The sequence below is a fragment of the Hesperophylax consimilis genome, chromosome 30 (assembly GCF_061612785.1).
Source record: "Hesperophylax consimilis isolate HC1 chromosome 30, BYU_Hcon_1.0, whole genome shotgun sequence".
In the NCBI taxonomy this organism is placed as follows: domain Eukaryota; kingdom Metazoa; phylum Arthropoda; class Insecta; order Trichoptera; family Limnephilidae; genus Hesperophylax; species Hesperophylax consimilis.
The window spans coordinates 11,707,796-11,730,783 of record NC_142865.1 but is presented as its reverse complement, the minus strand read 5'-3'; the positions used below and the strand labels follow the sequence as shown (position 1 = coordinate 11,730,783).

The 22,988-nt window shown below is 33.9% G+C and overlaps 1 protein-coding gene across 2 annotated transcripts in view; it reads left to right on the top strand.

Moving 5' to 3' along the window:
- Positions 1–22,988, top strand: part of Alk (Anaplastic lymphoma kinase) — a 92,070-nt gene that overhangs the window by 2,905 nt on the left and 66,177 nt on the right. The window lies entirely within an intron of this gene.

Below are 22,988 nucleotides of genomic sequence, written 5' to 3'. Positions count from 1 at the left end.
AACTCAGCCGCTGATCGATCTGTCGTATTAGTATTTAGATTATAGGTTCCACACCTGACCCGACCTAACCTCGAGTAATCTATCCTAATCCTATCCCTATTTCTAATTCCAACATCTGCAATGCAAAACATGTCATTACACGGTTTTTGCTCACAATATTTTGTCATTGATTTATTTATGGCGATGTACTCGTGTAATATTTTAAATTGAGCCGCTATCAATAACAACCCTTACGTAGATGGCGATAAGGTTTCCATTCCCGCTTTACACCATCCGCCTGTTTTGATTTATGCAAGAAAAAAACATTGCCAAAAAGTGCCTTTTATTTTATTTTGTGGATGTTCATGCATAAATATTTAATTTTTTCTGGATCATTTTATAAATAACTTAATTTGCCACATTATACAATAAAATCATAACCGGAAATGGGTTCGTAAGTAGGAGATTTTGAACTTTAAAGCAGTTTTCATAGGTCCTTACATTATTTTTTTCTGGGTTTATACAAAGACTTATCTAAAAAATACTCGATTATTTCAAAGGCCAAGATGTATTCTACTCGCAGTATTTAATTAAAGCATCTGAAACATTTCTAGGCGACCAAATTTTCAAACCAAAAACACATGATTTTGCATTACTACGTATGGCATCGCCTTAATGTAAAAATTGGATGCTGTCAGGTCTAGTTGTTTGTGAGGTTGATTTTTATTAATAATAATTTAAAATGGCTTTCAAAACGTAGAAAGGAATATTGACACACGCCACAAGAAAAATTGGCATAAAAAGCTGGTTGATAATACGTATTTATATCTTTAATAACTTACAAAGTTCTACTTGAGAATCGCGAATATCTCAATGCACTCAGAATTTCCTAAATCAATACCGCCGCGGTATGTTCCAAGCATGTAAATATTTTACAACTGGACAGCCCCGCCTTTAGATCAAAAGTTAGTGGGTTCAAATTCCGTTGTGCAAAATACATTTTTTCTATTTTATGTTATTTCACACGGTCTCAGGATATAACTCAGTTATAAATAGATTGCACACACCTGGGAACTTTTATGCTAAAATCGCAGATACTTTTAATATGCCCCTTGTAAAGTATAAAGTTGCATTAATAACACATTTTAACGCCACTTATTTTAATGAGGTCACTACATAACAGGCTATTGTCATTGCTTCTTTCTATACTGTTATTTTATTTGTTATGTTTTGACTAAATTTAACTCATTAATTTTTCTCATCAAAATTTAATACTGCACTATGTACAGGGTTTTCCAATAAGAGGTGTTATTTTGATATTCAATCGTAAAAGATCAATAGTTTCGTTGCTTAAAATAAACGTTGTCCAGATCAATACCATCCAATTCCGCCCATAAAAATACATTAATCATCTCTCGATAGCTCAATCCATTCACCGTAACTGTTGCTCCAGACTCATTTTCGAAAAAGTAAGGTCCAATGACTTCGCCGGACCATAAACCGCACCAAACAGTCACACGTTGAGGTTAAAGAGGCTTTTCAACAATAACTCTTGGGTTTTACGAGCCCCAGATGCGACAATTTTGCTTTTTGACGAAGCCACCGATGTGGAAATGGGCCTCATCACTCAAGATGATTTGCATTTGATTCACTCAAGTGAATTTTAATAATGTCAATGCGTTGTTGAAGCGTGTATCGTTCCATTTTTATTAATGGCGTAGTTTCTACTTGTCAAATGTCAAAAAATGACAGCTTCAAAAAAGTAACATCTACCGAAATAGCGGGCTATTCAAAATAACACCTCTTAATGGAAAATCCTGTACATATTTTTGTTTGTAGCTTCCTCTTAAGTATCCTCGTGGAAGATCTCATGCACTTTTTCATAATCCGAAAGCGAGGACTTCTGCCTAACAGAACGCGGCAATCAACAGAGCGATCTGCATTGACCATCGACATTTTTAAAAATATGGGATTCGTATCCGGGTCCTGCATAACGAGTGTCGAACGCTCTGCCTCTAGACCGCGGTTATTACGTATTCGACCAAAATATCATATAGTCAAAATATCTAAAAGTCTTATCACTTTTAAAAAAAGCATTTTATCACTTTAAAAAAAATTATTATTAAAAAAATCACAAAAAGAAAAAAAATAGTTTAAGCGGAGATCGAACCTCGGTTCTTCACGACGAGAGTCGCGCGCTCTACCTCTAGACCGCGAAGCTGAGTTTGGAGAGTGACCTAAAAAAGGTATATAATATTGGCTAGGCTCCTATAGCGAAATGATCACGGTTTTTCATGACGGTCATGAGTTGGTTTTACTCCTGTCCTCGAAATTGCATAACGCGCGTAAAGAAGTTTCACTTCAAAAATTTAGTAGTTTACATTTATATTTTTTATTAATTTATTTATTTTTTATTTGTATTCTACTTAAGCGAAACGATAGTAAAACCTTCAATTTATCTAAAGCAGATTTTGTTGGTATTCATAATGTACACCAATTCGTTATAAAGATTAATCAAAATAGTGATTTGGCATTAAGCTTCGTCTTAACATACAAGTTAACCTCTTTTAATATAGTTCCAGTGATTAGTTAAAAAATAAATATATATTCTAGGATACTGTGAACAAGGGAATGATATGTTTTCCGTAAGGATGGCCGCAAACATACGTTTTCCGTATTCGATTTACGAATTCGTTTTCCGTATTCGGAATTCCGTCAGACTAGCGCAAACGTTCGTTTTTCTTCATTCGGAATGTATAAACGTCAGAACCAGTGTTGCCAACAAGGGCGATATATCGCCATTTAGGCTACTCAGAGCGAGAAGAATCGGCACCGAAAAAATCTAAAAGGCGACTGGTCGCCAATTAAGCTACTTCAAAAACATCAATTTTAAACATGTCCCGAAATTCTCTAGCCACCCCCCCCCCATGAAATTTATTTTTCGGGGACAAATTTTATATTTTCTTGAAATTCTCTAGCCACCCTCCCCATGATTTTTTTTTATTTTCTGGGGATAAATTTTATTTTTTTGAAATTCTCTAGCCACCCCCCCCCACGAAATTTTTTTATTTTCACGTAAAAACATCAATTTTAAACATGTCCCACCTAACAGCAAATTCGGCTACTTTACGCTACCTTATGTATGAGAAACGGCGATATTAGGTCAAGATCCGTTGGCAACACTGAATTACGAATGGAAATTTCCGTACGTTTGCGTCGGCACAAACAAACTGTATGCAATAGCTGCGTTCCACATGACGTCATTAGGTTTTTTCCATTCGTTTTCTCCGAACGCGCCGGCTGGCATTCGGAACGTGCGTAAGGAATTTGTTCCGTTCGGAACTAAAACGAACGTGTGCGGCAGTTAATGTATTTTCTACTGATTCCGTGCATTCGGATGTCCGAATACGGAAAACGAATTCGGAAATCGAATACGAAAAACGTATGTATGCGGCCAGCCTAAAAGAGGAATTCGCTTCGAAAATCACGATAAGATCTCGAATCTCAATTTTGCGTGGTTATATATTTTTATTAAGGCTCTGTAGTAATCGTTAAAAAAGAAGAAAATGATTGTTTGAAAGGGATATATGTAAATACCAATGTTAAAGCTCATATTAATAAACCGTAATAATTAAGGCCCTGCATACCTAATTTCTACAGATTTATAACAAGTTTCTCGTTAACTCTTTAAGTTTGTCACAAAAAAAAAATATTTTTGAAGATATTTATAATATACATTTGTGATGCCGAAACGTTAATTGTATGAAATTCTTTGATAGAAAAAAATCGCAAAGTAACCTCAGAAAATTATTTAAAACACGTTTTGTTCTGTTATTTAATATGTTATAGGCATGAAAAAATTCACAGTGTATCTTTAAATGCAACTAAAGCATTTGTCGAGAGATTTTTTGCTATATTTCAAACGAGTCGTATTTTATTAAATATTTTCATCATTTTCGCTTAATTATTATCGTTTTTTTAATATTAGGGCGCTCCCTCTAACATTCGTATTTATATATCTCCCTTTCAAACCATCTCTGAACTTTTACTACTAATTGTGAAAAAATCTCTTGAAAAATTGCATTTAAAGATATTCTGTGAACTTTTTCATGCGAATAACATAACTCGTTGAATAACACAACAAAATTTGTTTTTAAGGCGATGCGCTACGTAGTAATTTAAAATGTGTTTTTGGTTTGAAAATTTGTTCGCCTAGAAATGTTTCAGATGCTTTAATTAAATACTGCGAGTAGAATACATCTTGGCCTTGGAAATAATCGAGTATTTTTTAAATAAGTCTTTTTATAAGCCCAGAAAAAAATTATTTATAAGGCCTATGAAACTGCTTTAAAGTTCAAAATTTCCTACTTACGAACCCATTTTCGGTTATGGTTTTATTGTATAATGTGGCAAATTAAGTTATTTATAAAATGATCGGAAAAAATTTAAATATTTATGCCTGAACATCCACAAAATAAAATAAAAGGCACTTTTTGGCCATGTTTTTTTCTCGCCTAAATCAAAACAGCTGGATGGTGTTAAGCGGGAATTTAAGCCTTATCGCCATCTACGTAAGGTGTCTTATTGATAGCGGCTCGATTAAAAAAAATATACGAGACGTAGTGCATCGCCTTAATAATTTTGCGATTTTTTTTCTATCGAAGGAATTTCATATAATTACCATTTCGGGACTACAAATGTATGGATATTATCTTCAAAAACCAGTTATATTTTTTTAGGTTCTTTAAAACGTAAAGTGTATAAGAGATATCTTATAGATCGGTAGAAATTTGGAATGTAGTGCTTAATGTGGCAGAGGTACAGGGTACAAGAATCTTTGAATCTTTGAACATTCCCAAAAATCGGGAATTAGAGAAACCATAGATCCACAAGCTCTCGGCAGACGCAAGATCTCAAGTGATTTCGCATTAAAAATAACCTCCACGCCAAGTCAATTAGACAGTATAATTTATCGTTTGTTTAAACGAGCATAAATATTTGTGAAATCTTAATTTTAATGTAAAAGACGTTTACGAGTTTTCTCAACGGTAATAAATCATTTTCTATGACCACACGTAAACAAATGATTCTCGTAAATTTTAACCGCGTTAATTTTGATTTGGAATTTACATTTAAAGCTTTATATTTGTAAACAAAATTGAGTAGATGAACGCCATGCCAATGAGCAAACGAAATTCGTTCTCGAGTAGTTAAGATCCTAGACTATTAATACAGGAGTTGAAGGTTCGAGGCGGTCTTACGTTTATACTAATACACTAGAAAAATAATGTTAAGTAATTATGTTTATACATAAGAATCATATGATTAAGATCTTATGTTTTTACTAATACACATGAATCATAACATTAAGTACTTATATTTTTACTAATACATAAGATTAAGTACTAATGTTTATACTAATACATAAGATTAAGTACTTATGTTTATACTAATACACAAGAATCATAATTATAAGTACTTTGTTTGACACTAATACATAAGATTAAAAGTACTTATGTTTATATTAATACCTACACAAGAATCAAAATATTAAGTAATTATGTTGTACTAATACATAAGAATAATGTAATTAAGTACTCATGTTTTACTAATACATAAGATTAAGTACTAATTTTAAAGTAATACACAATAATCATAATATTACGTACTTTTGTTTATAATAATACGTAAGAACCATAATTTTAAGTACTTATGTTTTTACTAATACACAAGAATCATAATTTTAAGGACTTATGTTTTTACTAATGCATATGATTAACCACTTATGTTTGTACCAATACACAAGAATCATAATTTTAAGTACGTATGTGTTTACTAATACATAAGATTAAGTACTTATGTTTATACCAATACACAAGAATCATTATTTAAGTACTTATGTGTTTACTAACACATAAGATTAAGTACTTATGTTTATACTAATACACAAGAATCATAATATTAAGTACGAAGTTATCGATCTAGTGAGTGGTTTATTTATGGACCTAGTCATCCTAATGGTGTTGTGCAGCTGTCGTGTTGCATCTAAGTACATATTATATTACTAGCTAAGTCTTACCTATACTTCGCGTTAAGGACATTTCGGATTCTGACATTATAAATGAAACACTTTGTTTACACTAATTTTAATCAATAATAATCTACACGTTTCAATGTCTTTAACCTTGAATTGCCCAAAACACATAAAAATATATTAAATATATTAATGCTTCTGCAAAAGTTGTAAAATTAATTTATGATGTCATCTCTAAAATAGTAAAAAAACAAAGTCGCTATCCGCGTCTGTCTGTTTGTGCGCTTAGTTCTTCTAAACGACGCAACGGATTTTGATAGAGTTTTCACTATCAGTTAGAGAATCTCTTCCGGAAGGTTTACATATAACAAACATGCATATTATATTTAAAGAAAGTAGAGAAAAGTCCATGTTTTATAATCAAGTCGTAAAAATATTTTTTCGGGCACTACATTGCTAACGCTGGCTAAACCTTATGAGATACATCAAAATAATGTACTACGGAATTGTATATCTTTAAATGGCCTACAAAAAACTAATACCATGATATATGTCTATTTCCTATAAATAACCCTCAGTAACGCCGGGTACATGTCAGATAGCATAGAATAAATTGTACAGGGTTTTCCAATAAGATGTGTTATTTTGATATTCAATCGTAAAAGATCAATGGTTTCGTTGCTTGTGTGCCGTCTTGTTAAAAGTAAACGTTGTCCAGATCAATACCATCCGATTCCGGCCATAAAAAAATCATTAATCATCTTTCGATAGCGCAATCCATTCACCGTAACTGTTGCTCTAGCCTCATTTTCGAAAAAGTAAGGTCCAATGACTCCGCCGGACCATAAACCGCACCAAACAGTCACACGTTGAGAATAAATAGGCTTTTCAACAATAACTGTTGGGTTTTCCGAGCCCCAGATGCGACAATTTTGCTTGTTGACGAAGCCACCGAGGTGGAAATGGGCCTCATCACTCAAGATGATTTGCATTTGATTCACTCAAGTGAATTTTAATAATTTCAATGCGTTGTTGAAGCGTGTATCGTTCCATATTTATAAATGGCGTAGTTTTTACTTGTCAAATGTCAAAAAATGTCGGCTTCAAAAGTAAAAGTAATCTACCGAAATAGCGGGTTATTCAAAATAACACCTCTTATTGGAAAACTCTGTATAATCAAAATGACGCCACAAAGTAATTATACAACTATTGAAGAAGCATTAAATAGACTGTGAATATTTTTTTGTATTTCGGGCAATTCGGGGTTAAAGACATTGCTCTGCCATCGCGCCATAACTGTAAAATCTATTTCAATCCTGGAAAAGACGCCCCATTACTTCTCGGCATCTAAAGTCACGGAGCTGGCGACAACTGACTTGAAATTTGAAATGCGCTGAAGTCACGCCGGTTATTTTTAAACGAATTGCCTATTTTTAGATCTTAAAGCTGGTTCGTAAGAAGAGAAACACGAACGAAGAAAACAGACAAGTCCAGCGGTTTGGAATGCTGGCGAAGCGTTGGTTATTCCGGCGTTGCACTAGTATTTTTAGTGTTTTTTCTACACAGATGGCATAGGCTACCTTTGAGTATGATGTCATGTATGTACAGGGTTTTCCAATAAGAGGTGTTATTTTGAATAGCCCGCTATTTCGGTAGATGTTACTTTTGAAGCTCTCATTTTTTGACATTTGACAAGTAGAAACTACGCCATTAATAAAAATGGAACGATACACGCTTCAACAACTCATTGAAATTATTAAAATTCACTTGAGAGAATCAAATGCAAATCATCTTGAGTGATGAGGCCCATTTCCACCTCGGTGGCTTCGTCGACAAGCAAAATTGTCGCATCTGGGGCTCGGAAAATCCAAGAGTTATTGTTGAAAAGCCTCTCTATCCTCAACGTGTGACTTTTTGGTGCGGTTTATGGTCCGGCGGAGTCATTGGACCTTACTTTTTCGAAAATGAGGCTGGAGCAACAGTTACGGTGAATGGATTGCGCTATCAAGAGATGATTAATAATTTTTTTATGGCTGGAATTGGATGGTATTGATCTGGACAACGTTTACTTTCAACAAGACGGCGCTACGTGCCACAAAAGCAACGAAACCATTGATCTTTTACGATTGAATATCAAAATAACACCTCTTATTGGAAAACCCTGTATTTTAAAGGAAAGGAAAGAATGAAACTAAGGCTAACCCATTGAAATGTAAAGAAAATATTAACATAACTGAGTTTCAATACACGTAGAAAAATGAATATGCCGTTTCCTAATAAACTTTTAGTGCATTCATAATATATCGGAACACGTGTTGATGCGCCTGCGTTTGTCCTGATAAGACGCAATGACGAACTGTGCAAATATTATAATTTTCATGAAAACACATTCTTGTTTTACTGATAGTTTATTAGAAAACCTGTCAATTTATTTGGTTAGGTTTATATCAGTAAGTTTTCTCCTAACAATTTTTTAATTATTGAAGACAATATTAACGACTGTCAAACGAAAGATTTGAAACAGAAAAACATTCAGTAGCATCTAGCAATTTGACCCAAGACCTCTTCCTTGTCGGCGAAGTGATTTTACCACTGAGCTAATTCGATTATATGAACATACGTAATTTTAAACTGCATCATACTGCGAGCTATCAACATTATCTTCATTTTCTTAACGCATATTTTTTGGCTGCTATCTTTGTAGGATACAGTTAAGGCGATGCACTACGTCGTGTAATATTTTAAATCGAGCCGTTATCAATAACACCCCTTACGTAGATGGCGATAAGGTTTAAATTCCCGCTTAACACCATCCTCCTGTTTTGACTTATGCCAGAAAAAAACATGGCCAAAAAGTGCCTTTTATTTTATTTTGTGGATGTTCAGGCATAAATATTTTTTTAACTTAATTTTCCACATTATACAATAAAATCATAACCGAAAATGGGTTCGTAAGTAGGAGATTTTGAACTTTAAAGCAGTTTTCATAGGCCTTATACATTATTTTTTTCTGGACTTATAAAAAGACTTATCTAAAAAATACTCGATTATTTCAAAGGCCAAGATGTATTCTACTCGCAGTATTTAATTAAAGCATCTGAAACATTTCTAGGCGACCAAATTTTCAAACCAAATACACATGATTACTACGTATTGCATCGCCTTAAAGATGATCATTGTCTAAATATACAATTTTTTACACATTAATATAAAAAACTCAGTAATGATGCAAATGTGAATGGTAGCAGAAGTCGGCGACGCCCGAGGAAGACATGGCACGACCAAGTGAATCAGATACTCGAGTCGGGCCATGTCAAGAGTCAGAATAATAGAAGAGTATGTACGAGACAACGTATTAATGTGAATGAGGCAAGGGGTGTTTTCCAATACCGACTTGTTTGGCGGTCGGTCCTCTCTGCCTATCCCTGCGGAAAACGGCGTGATGGTTAATTAGTTATTTTTTCATGGAACCCACGGTGGATGCCTGGGTAGCAGTGGCGGTCGGTGTAGAAGGAACAGGAAAGAATGCTGGACATCAAATGTTTATACTCGTACTTACTACGTACTTGATATCAAATATGCACATCTAGAGGCCAGCCCCCGAATAAGATACATTTAGGTACCTTCTAAAATTATCTCCATAAATCCATTAAGCTCCAAAACTCAATATTTCCAATATCCAGAATAAGTTTTTTTTCCGCAAATGGCCGAGACTCAAATCTTTTTCGCATTAAGAGGAAGCTACAAGCCAAAAATGTGTATATTCTTGGTATACCTTATATTGTAGGTAACGGGCATTAAAATCGCTTGACAAACGGAGTCTACAAACGTTCGATTTCAAGCAAAAAACTGGTTTTTAGTTATTTTGTAAATAATTTTATAATAAAGCAAAAAAGTTAATCAAGTGAAACTGTCACAGATAATCTTAGCTATAATGCTGTATTTTTTAAAAGTTGTTTCCTTTTTGCGTTCATACATTTCTATTGAAAAAAAATATTTTTTAGTAGTTTGCATTTATATTTTTTATTGAGTAATTTAATTTTGTAGTTGTAATCTACTCAAGCGAAGCGATAGGAAAACCTTCAATTTATCTTAGGAATATTTTTTGGTATTCATAATGTACACCAATTCGTTATAAAGATTAATCAAAATATTGCTTTGGCATTAAGCTTCGCCTTCGACTTCAGTATTCAAGCTCAGAGCAAACTGTCAAAGCAGCGCGCGCATACAATCCAATGGATTAGTAATAGAGTATACGATTATGTGCATTATACATATTATGAGCATTAAAGACGGTTTTTGTACGTTGGATGCTGTCATTAATATCGTATAAAGTTGACGAAGATATTGGCTTGCGGGTCTCAGTGCGCATGCGCGGAAAGATCGTACGTTCTAGCATATTGGATTCAGTTTACAGATCGCTTTCACACCACAGTGTGTTTTACGCGTTTCACAGTATTTGAGAATGAATGTGTTTGTATCGTGTCGTTCTTTGAAACGGGACGATAACATGCAAGATGTCTTATAATAATAATATTTGTATGATTTTTTACAGCGCCGTTTTTGTAAAAAAAATCACATTAAGGTCACTGTAGAAATATTAAAATATTTATTATTCCACAGCATGTATGGACGGACCGCGAATGCTGGGTAGAATCCAGATGCATCTGTCAACTCAGTTACTAACGGCTATGACGTTTCAGATACCTATTCTAAGATTTTTACGTTAGACGATTTTTAGAACATGTTGCCCACAAGTAATTTATTTATATCACAAATGAGTACAATAAATTAACTCGTAAATATATACTTTGCAGACCAGACGCGCCTATGTGGCCTGTGCGGTCAGTCAATATAGATAGTTTATTGCTCCGGAAGTCTGTGATTCGTGAATTTATGTAGGAAGCAACCACATCGCGCGTAGGCGTTTTTGTCTGGACCTTGTGCTGTTTATATCACGTACACAGTGTCCGGAAACAAATGGTACAAACGGGAATTGGGAAATCTACAACACATAGTGTAATGTTTGCGGGACCGGTGTTTGATATCATAAATGAGGCGATGTGGGTAGTTTTAGTTCAGGCATTATTGGGAGATGACAATATAAGATAGAAGACATAAGACACATAAGAAGACGATACTAGAATTCACACTGTTTTTATCAACTGGCAAGCATTCCATCTCGCAAACATGCTTTTTCATTCACACATTTCACATAGATCTGCGACCCCACATTCTAAGAAAGTTTTTTCAGGGGAAAAAAAACATTTATCGCAATTTACAGGGTTACCCAAAGGTTGGTTTAGCAGAAATCAAGGTAATAGCTGGTTATAACACTTTACAGGGTTACTTAAAGGTCGGTTCAGCAGAAATCAAGGTAATAGCTGGTAATAACAATTTACAGGGTTACCCAAAGGTCAGTTCAGTAGAAATCAAGGTAATAGCTGGTAATAACAATTTACAGGGTTACCCAAAGGTCAGTTCAGCAGAAATCAAGGTAATAGCTAGTTATAACAATTTAAAAGGTTACCCAAAGGTCGGTTCAGTAGAAATCAAGGTAATAGCTGGTAATAAAAATTTACAGAGTTACCCAAATGTCGGTTCAGTAGAAATCAAGGTAATAGCTGGTAATAACAATTTACAGGGTTACCCAAAGGTAGGTTCAGTAGAAATCAAGGTAGCTGGTTATGAAAATTTACGGGGTTACCCAAAGGTCGATTCAGCAGAAATCAAGGTAGTGAATAGTTGGTTCTAGCGCTTTTTCATTATTTCAAATGCAATTTTTCAAAAATAATATTATTTTTTTTTACTCTTTTTGGTAGTGAAAATTGAGATTATGAGTTACTCAAATTCTCAAATTTGTCTTCACAGTGCGATAACAAATTATATTCTCTAACATACAAACTTAAAATGAAATGATGGCCTTTTTCAAGAACATGGGTTAAATAAAACATGTGGTTTATGTTTAGTTGGCATTAGCCATAACAATAATGTATTATAGAAACATAGATAATAGAAATAATGGGAGATCTGGCATGGAAGTGCGCCGACTGCCGCCTCGCTAAAACCAAACTTCATGAACCAGTCATTCCGAAAGTGATCTGTATCGATCCCCAGGGGTTGATTTCGACCTGGAAAGTGTTCATGACAATGGAAAAAAATTGTGGATGCATGAAATGTAAATGGGGCTCCACGAGAGCCCTTTAACCCATTAAAAAAGTATCTGGCGAACAATTTGTAAGGAATTAATTATTACGAAATTCTCTAGCCACCCCCATGGATTTAAATATATTGTGGGGTATTCGGTGAATTAGGGTCTTCTGTGCAATCTCTAACCACCCCTTCCTCTCCGCGAATTTAAAATACAGGGAATTGGGGAATTAGTGTCTTCTGAAATTCTCTAACCTTAGGGGACCTCTGGCAAGGACCATCAAAGCGACGCACAGTGGCGAATTTTTGTGATTTAACGCGACAGAGCTCTCGGCGTTCAATTATTTGAAGTTTGTAGTCTATTTGTATTTTTTAAAATTAAAATCAACAAAGCTAAAAAGCTTCTTGCACATCCTAAGATAATTATACAAACAAATCAACACATGATAATTTAAACAAATTATGATAAATAACTTATGTACCTTAAATAACACTTTTCATGATGAAATTTTCACTTGTAATCAACTACGAGTATAAGCACACCTTCAAACACAACTAAATGGTACGAGGAAAACAAAATATCCGCCTTTTTATCTGTTTTATGCACTTAAATAAATAAACTAACTTAGTAAGGAGTAATTACGTTCTGGATGTAACTAACAGCGATATTTTTAATTGAGATAAGTACTGCTAGCGTTTCAATTATTACTGATTGTTCCATTCGCGTTATCATAGATTAAAATGCTGTAGTTTCTAGATGTAGCAAACCCTTTTATACAGGATTTTCCAATAAGAGGTGTTATTTTGATATTCAATCGTAAAAGATCAATGGTTTCGTTGCTTGTGTGGTACGTAGCACCGTCTTGTTGAAAGTAAACGTTGTCCAGATCAATACCATCCAATCCGGCCATAAAAAATCATTAATCATCTCTCGATAGCGCAATCCATTCACCGTAACTGTTGCTCCAGCCTCATTTTTGAAAAAGTAAGGTCCAATGACTCCGCGGATAGAGAGGCTTTTCAACAATAACCCTTGGGTTTTCCGAGCCCCAGATGTGACAATTTTGCTTGTTGACGAAGCCACCGAGGTGGAAATGGGTCTCATCACTCAAGATGATTTGCATTTGATTCACTCGTTCAATTTTTACTAATGGCGTAGTTTCTACTTGTCAAATGTCAAAAAATGACAGCTTCAAAAGTAACATCTACCGAAATAGCGGGCTATTCAAAATAACACCTCTTATTGGAAAACCTTGTATATTGACAAATGCAACGCCAACTCCAATCAAAACTAATTTATGAAGAGAACCTGCAGTTGGTACAACAAAAAAACTTGCAATTATAGACAAACATGCTGACATATTATTCACTGCTAGTTACTATCGTTACACAAGTTCATTGCATCACATTATAGGTATGCAACATTCCCTCATCCCTTTCCTCCCCCATCCCGCTACAACACCAAAACTTGTCTCCCACTCTATCCGTCCTGTATAGTTATAAACACAAATGTTCTTGTATAATTCTCCGAAACAACCCGTCCTAACTGTATTCAAACCGAAATAAAACTCGATAAATATATTTATCACATTATTGCCATTTACAGAACACACGAATCAATTATTGCACTATTCTTATTATTAACATTGGGCAATATGAACCAAACACAAGCATTATCTCCATCTACTTCCATCAAACAACATAAATTACCATATTATTATTGTTTAATCTTCCTCTTTGCAATTGTAACTATATGCCTAGTACTCAATGATCTTAAGATACATAATAAATATCAAATAAAATGGTTTTAAACACATATACTAAACGCATAACGCATATACTAAATGGTTGATCGGCTTAGGTAGGGAGGAGTCTGAAAAACTATTATATAATGTCACTTAAAACTATACATGTTTACCTATGTCATATTTAGTAAAAACGTAATATAAGACTGAAAAACTATTATATAATGTCACTTAAAACTATACATGTTTACCTATGTCACTTTTAGTAAAAACTTAATATAAGACTGAAAAACTATTACATAATGTCACTTAAAACTATACATGTTTACCTATTAATGTCACATTTAGTAAAAACTTAATATAAGGATACTTAATTTTTAAAAAAGAGTAAAAATTAAATTACATTTGGCATTTCACAATCATTTGGTTACTTAGAACAGGCAATCTGCCTAGTAAGGAACTAAATTCGACCTAAAAAAACGTAATAACACTTGTACCTACTCATTTTAAATATATGCTCTCATAATGCTATGTTATTACTGTTATGTCTTCTTTAAATGTATCTAATGTAAAAATAAATAAATAATGCATCTTCGTCGAACGTCACGGCGGTGCTGCCAATGTCTGGTATCTATGTGAGGATATTGTGTCAGCGCTTTATTAGCAGGAGACACATACCTGGACGGATGACTAACCTCGTGCTGGCACTGTTGGTGGACGCGGTGGACTCTCTCGCTGCAGCAGCTGGTCCAGTTTCTTTACCACCTAGGATTCTTGCTGCAGAGTCTCCATTTTCTATCTTCGTCGAACGTCACAGCGGTGCTGCCAAGGTCTGGTATCTATGTGAGGATATTGTATCAGCACTTTATTAGCAGCAGACACATACCTGGACGGATGACGAACCTCGTGCTGGCACTGTTGGTAGACGCGGTGGACTCTCTCGCTGCAGCAGCTGGTCCAGTTTCTTTACCACCTAGGATTCTTGCTGCAGAGTCTCCATTTTCTATCTTCGTCGAACGTCACAGCGGTGCTGCCAAGGTCTGGTATCTATGCGAGGATATTGTGTCAGCACTTTATTAGCAGCAGACACATACCTGGATGGATGACGAACCTCGTGCTGACACTGTTGGTAGACGCGGTGGACTCTCTCGCTGCAGCAGCTGGTCCAGTTTCTTTACCACCTAGGATTCTTGCTGCAGAGTCTCCATTTTCTATCTTCGTCGAACGTCACAGCGGTGCTGCCAAGGTCTGGTATCTATGTAAGGATATTGTGTCAGCGCTTTATTAGCAGGAGACACACACCTGGACGGATGACTAACCTCGTGCTGGCACTGTTGGTGGACGCGGTGGACTCTCTCGCTGCAGCAGCTGGTCCAGTTTCTTCACCACCCATGATTCTTGCTGCAGAGTCTCACCTATTCCTGTTCTTCATTTTACTTAACTTAACTTCACTTTATTTTTGAAATATTTATATTTTTTGTAACACTTGCATCAACTGTAAAGCGCCCCTGAGGTGATATCTCACAAAAGCAGCGTTATACAAATTGTCCAATAAATAAATAAATAGTTTTATTACATTTTTTCTTATACTTGTTACTTAGTTCTGCTTTTTATATTTTAGTCTACATTCACAAAATACTTGGTGTTTATTACTAATTCACACATCTGTGAACATTTATAATTGGTCTGTTTCTTTTCCATCCTCCTTTGTATATTAAATTAATACTGTTAATGTTCAACTGTTAAAATAAATAAATATTGCAGAATATTTTCTGTGGTGATGTTTTAATGATCGATACATAAACAACGCGCATCAGTAATGTATTATTTGGTAAATGTCCAGATACTGACTGGAAATGATTTTACGAATAATTAATTTCATTAGTTACTAAGAACGGGTTGTTTAGGAGAATTTGAACAATAATTCTTCAAATTTCAAAGTTAAATTCAAGTTCTGTGAATGATTTTTTCATTTTCTGTTATTATTTCAGATCTGTCAAACAACTAGCCTATAATGATATAATAACAGAACTTGAATAGGACTTTCACAGCACTCGAAAATGAACGTTGAAATTTGATGAATTGTTCAAATTCTCCGAAACAAACCGTAATAAGTGTACCCCACAACGCGTTGCTCTGACTCGGTCTGTCTGTGCAGATAGAGAAACAATAGCGCGTATTGCTTTCATGTCCAACAGTGACATCTATATAAAGTATGTATATACAAAACAAAGGCGTATTCGAATGCAATGTTGTATCAAAATTTGAAAGCAATGGGTGAAGATCTTTGGGAGATTAAAGATTTTGGACAAACGAACATTAACAGTTTTATTTATATAAATACAGGGTGTATCGGCAAGTACCCGACAAACATTAACCAGCTATTCCTTAGCACATTTGGAGTAAAAATGTTATGGGCGCTTTGCTGTCCGGCAGTGGCGGTTCTTCCCTTAGGTCAATTGGTGTTTGACCCCCCAAAATTATAAGACAACAATAATAAATATAATAATCAATTATGTGCATCAAAACATTTAAAATGTAACGCGAAACAGCGGCGGCGGCGAGTGACTAGCAGTGACATCTGTTGTCTCTAATAGAAGCTTTCATTCACAAGTCCACACGATTCGCTGGGTCAATTTAAAGAATGTCCAATTTGGCATCTTCTGTCCCTACGCGCGCCATAGAATAAACGAGATGGCACTATATTTTTCGTCGAAGTAAAAATTAGCTTCCGAAGAAAGTTTAGGGACGCTTAGGTCATGACCGTGGGGGAGACAACACGGTGAATATTATATGTTTTACAGAGATGGTGACATAAACAAATGTCGTTTTTTCATTTTACACGCTTGTAGTGTGTGGAACAATGGTTGTTTTTCAATTGCATAGTTCGGGAAAGGATTAGAATAATTATTTATGTTGTTATCGATTTAGAATGAAACAAAACAAAAAACGTCAAAAATCATTGTCAAATAGAATCAAACACTGATTTTATTTATTTTAATGTTGTGGACAACTACATTAAAACTTAATATCTTAAAAATAATTTGCCGTAAGTACATGGATTGTGTATTTATTTCCAATTTATTATATTAACATAATATTTATTTTGAGTCCGCGACTCTAAAACTCTATAACAAATTGATATAGTTAATAATATATGGGCATTTTTCACAATATCAAATAAAGATTAGTCACACATTTTTTTCAAATGACCTACCACGACTGAATCCCTAGAGCCGCCTCTGCTGTCCGGTAACATTTTTTTTCCATTAAAAACAAAAAATAAATAGAAAATCCACACTCCGTCACTGTCATTTGCATTGTTTCTCGTGTTCAACAGCTGTTATTAGCAAGTGTGTCAAAAAGTGTCCTCGTTTTTCGTACACATTAAATAATAATAGTTAAAAATGAGACGAATGGTGTCGTGCCATTTCGTTGTGATTGTAAAAGCGCGCCAACGTAGGTACGTACGTACATTATTCAACGAAACTCGAACAAAATATTGCCAGACGGGTTTTCAAACTTTGACAAAGGATAAAACATTGGTGACATGTGGTGAAAATATGAATATTAATTTTTTTATTTTAAAAAAATGTTACCAGACAGCAAAGTGCCCATAACATTTTTTACTCCAAATATACTAAGGAATAGCTGGTTAAAGTTTGTCGGGTACGTGCCGATACACCCTGTATATTTCTTTCAAAATAATATGCGGATAATTTTTTAAAATCTTTTGCTCACGCCATTTTTTGACACAATTCATTTTTAGGTTAGTTTTTTCCTCTTCTTTTATTTAATTTAACTAGCCTAAAAACTATGTTGATAGTATCACATCGATAGTAATGGTCGCCAAGTTAGTGAACATGACAATTTTTCAATATTATTTTTTACGAAATAGCTATTAAAATGCATTACCCGCAACCCCACATTGATGTAGCACAGTGGCTTAGTATATCTGACCAGCAAACAGAAGCGTGCGGGTTCAATTCCCGTCGGCGGCAATTATTTTTTTTCGGAAGATTTTTTCAATTTATATTTATGTTTCAGTCTAATAATTATTGCTTATAATAATTTGACATATTTGAAATTAGATTTTGTTTTCTGGATTGAATGAATTAATTAATTATACAGAATCTTGGAAGTGGAAATCAACCCACTTCCTGACATCAGATCGAGCTGAAACTCGACAGATATACTCGTTGACGATGGAAATCAATTATATATACTTTTGGCGATACTCATGCGCCCACAAGCGCACACACACGATTTTTCTGGAATTGGTTGCATAATATTTAAAAAATAAAAATTAATACAGTTAATGTACGAAATAAATGTCAGTACAACCCAAATTAGAATGAGGTATTAGCGTTGTTAACTCCAGTTGCTGGGGAGAAAGGTTCAATCCTCAGTCAAACCAATACGTTTTTTTTTAAACTTTGAAAGGATATTTTAAAAGTAAAAAAAAATATGTTGTTTCACAGAATTTGAACAATTCATCAAATTTCAAAGTTAATGTTTCAAGTTCTGTTATTATTTCAGCTTTGTGAAACATCTGGCCAATAGTGATATAATAACAGAATTTAAATAGAACCTTCACAGAACTTGTAAATCAACTTCTAAATTTGATAAATTGTTCAAATTCCCGTCCATTTGTTTATTAATTCCATTAGTTTATGTATAATTTTAAAATCTTCAATTGTAGAAATTTGTCAAAATAATTTATTATACAAAAGCATAGGATTTATCTTTGTTGTATTTTTATTTAAAAAAATTAACTATACATACCTATATCCTTTTGTATTTCTTGTATTTTTTATTTTGAATTACTATTTATTTTAAACTGTTCCAATGTAACAAAAGATTTCAATAAAAAAGAACACCCTTAGAAATTGAATAATTTAATGACTAACTTACCTAATTCTAGATTATTTTACATCGTTTTTTCTTTCTTTGAAAGAAAGACAACCAAACCTGAAAATATTTTAAAATCTACTAACATCATCATAAGCGTAAGATTTTGCTTGTACAATGAAGGAGGACATAACCAGTTGAGGAATTGAACCCCCGACGCATTTGTCAATTCATCCACTGTCCGGTCAATTGGTCCTTTTGTCCATTGTACTTCTACGACGCGCCTTTACATTTACATTTCACAAGAAGCGTGCACATTGGCACCAAGGTTAGGTGCAAAGCTCATGTCCTGTCTGATACAAGAATATACCAACCACTGAATATAAACATTCTAGAAATGTCCTCCGTGTAAATTTGAAGGGAAACCAATGTCATATTTAATTAACCGTCACGTCGTTTCCCCGCAGGGGTAGAGAGAGAGAATGTATAAACCAAAACAAATGACCGCACGAGAATAATCAATAAAATGGCTGATGCGAGTGCTACTCTTTATAGAGTTGGCATAGGCATGGTTTTGTGACTCTTCTAATATCGGTATAAGAAAAATACGTCCGGATCTGAAACAAACATGATTTTTGCTTACATACGAGTATATACATTGTTCTGCCGACCTAATATTTGTGGTGAACCCATTTTTTAATTTATTTTTATTTTTTATATTTACTCCACACAGGAGGCCCTGAAGAAAATAATTTCCCTCAGGGCCTATGTCATCTTTGGGGATGCTGTGTGGAGGGTCTTTTTGTGGAGAGGAAGGAGTGAACATGGGTCTTGAAGAGTCCCATGTTGTAAGAGGGAGGAAACACAGAGGCCGGCAGTTCGTTCCACAGCCGAGCTGTTGAACTTAAGAACGAATCGTAGAAGCGACCCGTTCTCATGTGACAAGTGTCAACTGTGTACAAATGTTGGGCGCGCGTTTGGCGTGTATCCCGACTACGCACCGGTGCCGAAGGGATCAATGACGCTAGTTCCTCAGAGCATCTTCCATTGTAATACCGATAGAACAAGGACAGCATACCTACCTGACGCCTGTGCTCTAAAGATTGCAGTCCGTTTGTTAAGATAATTGAATGAATTCAACTGGTAGGCTAAGAGGAAGCTACAAGCCAAAAATGTGTATATTATTGGTATACCTTATATTGTTAATAGGCATTAAAATCGCTTGACAAACGGAGTCTAGAAACGTTTGATTTCAAGCAAAAAACTGTTTTTATTTTGTAAATAATTTTATAAGAAAGCATAAAAGTTAATCAAGTGAAACTGTCACAGATAATCTTAGCTATAATACTGTATTTTTTTAAGTTCTTCCCTTTCCGCGTTCATACATTTATATTGATAAAACATATTTTTTAGTAGTTTACATTTATATTTTTTATTGAGTAATTTATTATTTTATTTGTTTTCTACTCAAGCGAAACGATAGGAAAACCTTCAATTTATCTACAACATATTTTTTGGTATTCATAATGTATACCAATTCGTTATAAAGATTAATCAAAATAGTGATTTGGCATTAAGCTTCACCTTAACAGTAGTGAGAAATAATGTATTTTTCCGGTCAAATAATTGCGTCTGCCAGAGGGTTCTCTTCATTATTATATCGGCAGAACGATATATTCGTAAAGAGGAAAGTCATACCTACATGTTGTACTGCTTCACGTACGTTTTTGAGATTCTGTCTTTATTTTATGATATTGTCTCGTCTTAACTCCCGATTGGCCAGACTTTTGAATCAGGAAACACGCCCACATCGCATTTCTCGTGTTCTTCTTTACTCTACGATACGAAGTCTCAATAATAATTGGTTTCTTCCTGTGCCCAGCTGACGTCACAATCATAATATCTCAAACAAGTTGCAGGGGTCATTTGTTAAGAGGAGTTAACCCTTTCACACCTAAAATCGTAAATAATAAATATTTGATGCTTCACAACACCTTGTAAGATAAGTGTTTGGGAAATGGAATTAATAACACGGAGAAAAATTAATTATTGCTAATTTATTAAAAATCTCTTCAAATTATTGGTAATCCGGTTAAAAACTTGATTGCAGACCATTTCCTGATAAACTTTTAGTTAATTCCTTAAATATCGGAACATGTGAACAGTGGCGAAATGCGGAAATGTTATGATTTTTATGAACGCGAAAGAAACCTAACAATTCATTCGTTAAGGCGAAGCTTAGTGCTAAATCCCTATTTTGATTAATCTTTATAACGAATTGGTGTACATTATGAATACCAAAAAATATGCTATAGATAAATTGAAGGTTTTCCTATCGTTTCGCTTGAGTAGAATACAAATAAAAAAATAAATTACTCAATAAAAAATATAAATGTAAACTACTAAAAAAAATATTTTTCAATAGAAATGTATGAACGCGTAAACGAAACGACTTTAAAAAATACAGTATTATAGCTAAGATTATCTGTGACAGTTTCACTTGATTAACTTTTTTGCTTTCTTATAAAATTATTTACAAAATAAATAAAAACCAGTTTTGTGCTTGAAATCGAACGTTTCTAGACTCCGTTTGTCAAGGGATTTTAATGCCTATTACCTACAATATAAGGTATACCATGTAATATTCAACAGCTGTGACGTACTAGATATACACCAATTATACGTTAAAACACTACTAAACTACATTTTTGACAAAAAAAATAAATTTCAACATACACAAAATAACACTAACAGACCAGTTAGACAAGCGTACAAAGAAAACATAAAAACTCCGACAGTAAATTCAAGCTTTGGACAAAGACACTACCAAATACCATGCTATAAAAGCTTTCAACAGTGTAAAACTTGAAATTAAAATTGAGAAAAATAAAAATAAATTCAAACACAAAATTACAAAATGGATTTTGTTTTAGACCACTTTAATTTTAATTGTATTTACTTACTTCGTCAGGAGAATATTAAAATTAATACTCTCCTGACGAAGGAAGGGTGCTTCCGAAACCGGTAGAGTGTAATTAAAATTAAAGTGGTCTAAAACAAATTTATATCTTTTATTGTAAATTATAACGAGCCACAAAGTAAATGCTTATTACAAATATGAAAAATGTAAATGTTCGTTTGTTCAAAATCTTAAGTCTCCAAGAGTTCTTCACTGATTGCTTTGAAATTTTAACACAACCTTGTATTCAAATACAAGTGTGTTTGTATATACCTATCCTGCTTTAACTCTACCATTGCATTTTGTCAGAGCGTAAATTAAACACGGAGAAAACTTACTGACATAAAATATTCCCAATTAATTAAGAATCTCTTCAAATTATTTTTAATCGATTGCATGGGATTGCAGGCTCGTAACTAATAAATTGATAGGTTTCCTTTTAAACTTTTAGTAAAAGATGAATGTATAATCACGATGTTGAAACACGTGTTCATAAAAATCATAATACTTTCGTATTTTTATATTATCAAAGTAAGTACATGTGCATGAAAACGTGTTCCGATTTATTAGGAATGTGCTAAAAGTTCGTCAGGAAATGGCCTGCAATTCCGTTTTAAACCGGATTCAGAACAATTTGAAGAAATTTATAATTAATCAGTCATACATATTTTTTCCTTGCATGTACATTCCGTTTCCGGTTCAATACTTGAGTAAAGCTTATTTATTTCAAATTTGAAATCATTGCTTTCATTCGGACTTTATTACTCGCATTTTTTTCAATTTTATGCCATCTACCTGCCTGGGAAAGTTTGAAAACAGAATTATCATTAAGATTGTGCCGTTTCTTTGTACAAATTGTACAATGTCTTGTCAGATTTTTTGTTTTTTAAATCATCAAATATACGGTTTATAATTAAGTAGGTAGGTATTTAGTGCCTACTTTAAAATCTTACGATTCAAAGAAAATTTGGGTTTTGATTTATAAAATAAGAGATATTTCGACAAATGCTTTTAAGCACTCGTTTACTGTTTCACAGAACAATTAGTATTATATGAGGAAAATCTTAGAATTTGTTTTTCATATAGTGAAGGTAGATTGGTATTTGAAGATTAAGAAAAATAATTCTGTAGTACCCGGCGTTGCTTCTGGACTTATAATTTTTTGGTCATAATATTTTCTCACAAAATAAGGTTATTTTCTTTTCAAGGTAACGTACAATAGCAATATGAGATAACAGCAAAAGTAATGAGGCTTTGTTTTCGAAAAATA